This window comes from Coloeus monedula, assembly GCF_965178545.1.
Source record: "Coloeus monedula genome assembly, chromosome: 14".
Taxonomy (NCBI): domain Eukaryota; kingdom Metazoa; phylum Chordata; class Aves; order Passeriformes; family Corvidae; genus Coloeus; species Coloeus monedula.
In genome coordinates this window covers 14189066-14193598 of record NC_138794.1, presented here as the reverse complement: position 1 = coordinate 14193598, position 4533 = coordinate 14189066, and positions in this window count along the sequence as shown.

Genomic DNA, 4533 nt, shown 5'->3' with positions numbered 1-4533 from the left:
TTCAGCTGAACTTTGACACTTTTACTTAAACATTGAAATACGAGATTTCATCTTGTACAGCCAGTGAAATCGTCTGACTGCAGGCACTGACAGAACCAACTCAACATGCCCTAACAATTCATCATGGGTTTGTCATTCTATGCCTTCTCTGTGTACACTTCTATTTATACTGGTTAGATAATACCAGTAAGTTCACAATCAGTTTTCTTCTTTTTTCTTACAGAATGGATTAATCATTACCTTTCCTATATTGCTTTTTTTTTTTTTTTTTTAAATCCTGGTAAGAATTAATAAAATTTTGTTTCTATCATCCTGATGAAAAAGAAAGGCAAAAAGATAAACCACAAAATAAGGAAACAAAATATAGTTGCAAATTTCTCTGACCTGGATTGGGATTTAAACCATGCTGCTATTGGCTGTCAAAGAATTTTTCAAGGGGATGTTGTAAAGAGAGTGAATGCTTGGGAGAATGCTGTGCTGTACCCTGCACACAAGAGCCCTTAACTTCTGAGACATTTCAGTGGCTAATGAGGAATCTTACCTTGGTGGTGTGTGTTGAATTTTGCAAATTCACTCACAGTACTCTTTTTGGACTAAATGCCTTGCTCTCTAGTGAACTTCCCTGTTTATAAAAGAGCAACGAGGCAGAATAAATTAGGAACATTTAATGAATTCTGTTTCAGTCCAGTGGCTCCCTACAAGGCAGTACAGGGAAGTGAGGCACTGAGTGACTGTATATCTCCTATATATCTAGCTTAAAAAGGTGCATGGGTGCTATAATATGGAATATTATAATATTATTTTCCATGGTCTTAAGACTTGAATTTGCTGAATATCTCAAAGAACTGGGTCTCCTAGAGAAAAATATTACACCTTTATCTCTTCAGCATCTTGAACAGTTTTATCAGATGTGATACAAACTTGACAGTAACCGGTTGATTTACAAGTATTTTCTGGTGTCTGACTTGACACCAGCATGTCAGCCCAGTTCTGGTAGATTATTTTGGTATGTGTTGTAGCTGCTCAGTGCCTTGGTCTTTATCTGTCCTAAAAAGGGCAGAACCTTACGGGGTTAGGGAAATGTGCCACTTCTGTTATCCTGTCAGTGCTGTTCCTTGCCTCCAGCTAGGACCCAATGTGTGCTCCCTGCAGCAGTAGTCACCTTACCACCACCAGCTTCATCCCTTTATCACCCAGTTCTCCCCCACTACCCAATTTTAATCCTTAACTGCTTTTCTGTGTCCTTTTACTCACCTTTCTCTACCTCTGCATCCAAACAGCACTGTGCCCTTAGGTGGCCTGTGGAGCACAACAGAGCTGATAGAGCAGGAGATGGCAGCATCTGTGCTGGTGCTGCCTGAGCCACGAGCACCTGTGCAGAGGTGGTGACACTGCTGCAGGACAGCTCCAAGTCCTGCTCTACAGGTCCTGCCTGTGGCATGGACAGCTGGGCCTGCCTCTGGGGAGCCCCTGAAAATAGCCTGTGTAGGGCAGCTTGAAAACCTTTACCCCACACCACTGAAAAACAAACATATTATTCAGGACCTTAATTATCACAGCATGCTAAAGTATATATGTTTGTTATGTCTGTGAGAGAAGTCTTTCAGAATAATGTATACATTAGAACTGAGGGAGGATGCTTGGGAAGACATTCATTACAGCAGGAATGAGATAAACCACTTCCTCTCTTTCAGGAAAATGATAAATAAATAAACAAACACGTTTATGAAAGCAATTTTTAGTTGTTTTTCCATGCAATTCTTTCTCCTATGCAGATGCAAGTCTTGCTACAAGGTAGTATGTAGACACCTCTGATTTTGGTCTCATAGCACGTGTGAAGACATTAATGCTATTTTTCAGCTAATAATGGAGTAATAATATGTCAGAGACAGAAATTCATACTCATTTGTTCAGATCACACTGAATTCCTTGTATCAATTTTCTGTCTTTGCAGGGTGGAGAACTGGCACAAATACATCTATTTCACATTTGCTTTTATCAGATTTTCTTCAATACTTTGAAGAGATCATATGATTTAACTCCATTAATAAAAACTGTGATACTAAGTTAGACCAAAAGTCCTCCTCAGCTCCATAACAAGGTTCAAGCAGGTGCTCTAAGAAAGTATTGAAGAACAGAGTACACAGGGGATGACTGCTCCCTTGGTAAATCCTTCCAGCTTTTGACAGGTGGCAATTTAAAGTCACTGACACACTTTTCAAAGAGAAAAGGGGGCAGTGCAGAACATTTGAATTAAGTTTCTCCTTTTGTTATATTTAGAAAGATATTCTAAGACATTTACCAAATGTAACAAATATTCATGTAGCATTTTAAGAAAGACAAGTAAAATGTAAACACTATGAAAGCTTTGACCTTAATTACTACCTATTTGATCAATCCTCTGCTTTACTGCCTTTTAGTTAGTTGTATGCAATGGAACATCTGGTTGAACAAGGGAAAGAAAATGCACTGTGATTACTGTTTTCTACAGCTCCCTCACCTGGGCCCTGCTCTCAGAGTCAGAATGATAAGGATATTGTCAGTGCCATCCATAAATATTGATAACTGTGTCATCTGAGGGAAGAAAATGAAGGCATCTTCCAAAAATTGAAGTTATATAAGTAAGTAAGCAGCACACAAATGTAGAACCACAAGAAAGTTCACCAAAAAGATTTTAAGGTTTTGCAAGGAATGTGAAAGTTACAGTATAAATGTTTTCAGATTCCATTATCAGAGGAGTCCTCCAAGAGAGTAAGTAAAGCTATGGAGGATGGAAGCACAGAATAAGCATTCAAGGAGGCTGTCCACAACTAAAAGAATTATTTGCCTTGCTGAAGACCCAGACATCTGGTGGGCTGAGTGTGAGTAACTGTTCTAAAATAAATTGTCATCAGGAAACACTTCAGGAGAAATTGATAAATTAACCAGTAACTAATTGCTGGAGCTGTGCAGTATTTCCACCAAGGGATTAAAATGTTCAGCTTCTCAAGTGCTAGTGTCAGTGGGTTGGTTTTTTGCTGATCCTGTTCCTAATGTCAGCAAAACAGAACATAGGAAATGTACCAGTGATCTGCTGGTGCTTCAAGAGAGTCCTTCAAAGGTGATCATGGGAGCTACAAAACTGTCCGTGTGACTTCTATGCCAGGAAAATTAGATGAACTGCTGTAAAAAGTAAAATCAATAGACAAAGAGATAAAGCTGATGCTCTGGAGAAGCATCAAATGGATTCTGTTAAGGGAGGTTATGCCTCACAAATCTATTGGTATCCTTTAAAGACATCAAAAAGCCCATTGATACTATTTTCATGCCTGAATGTGGGATCAGTGTAACCTTAGATTGCAAGACTACGACCCTTGAGACCCTCACTCCAAGGTAGTCTGGACTGAAGTATTTCTTCTCTTCACCTGGATTCAAGCAGAGCAGGAATTCACATGATGTATATAACCTAACCATTTTTATAGTAATCTTCACTCCTATAGAAATAGCAAAGTCAAGAATAATGCACATAGCTCCCAGAGTTTAAATCCCATGGGTAACAATATATAGTGTACTGAATTTTTAATAGCACATTATTCAGAGTATCACATAAATTGTTATTACTGATGTAATAAAACCTAAACCAACACAGCTGGAGAGACCAAGCCTGTAAATACACCATATATTTTTTGTATTGTAATAATATGGGCCAAATTATTTTAAAGTCTGCTGATTTTAGTTGAATTAGACAAACTCTGAATGTGTACCTCTAATTCAGGTCCCCAGTCAAATGCCTTTGCCTAATTTATATCTCAATTTTCATACAGAAACTGCTGCATGGTATATAAAGAGCATTCTCTGTTTTACGGATTGGTTCTCCTGCTGGGGAAGTCAAAGAAAAAATTCAGGTGAGGAAGGACTGAACACACTGTAATTCAGCATTTTAAGTTTTTAGTACATAAACCCTCTATTTCTCTAGTTCTTGTATTTTCTGATCACCCCTCTCTCTGTGCTGTAGTCCCTCGTGAAAAAGTGTTCAGGTGAGAAATATCTGCAGCGTGAAGCTCTGGTTTAGCTAAGCCCACCTTGGAGGAGGGGCAGGGCACGCAAGGGACCCCTTGAGAATTTGTTCTTTCTTCTCTGTGATCTCAGTGTCCAGGCAAAACATTTCTGTCTGTATCATGCATATGACATCAAACCCACATCACATATGTGTACCTCAAGCTTTTTGCTCATAATCCTTAAGGCCTGACATATATTATGTCTGCTGTTGCTGACACTGATTTCAGGGACAACTAAACTGGACTTTCTCTAAAGCAGGGCCCAGGATTTTGCTTTGTTCTTGACTGGCTGGGCACACCATTAGGCTTCAGTGCATAACTGATGTTACTATACAAACACATTATATATAGTTGTTTAACTGATAGTAAATTTTAAAGCTTGTTGTATGTGTAACACAGGCCCTGCCTGAGAGTTTCTGAGCCAGTTTAATCTCTCGACAGCCCTGCTGACACAGAGTGGCACAGATAACATTCCAGTGCAGAGGGCCCCGTGACA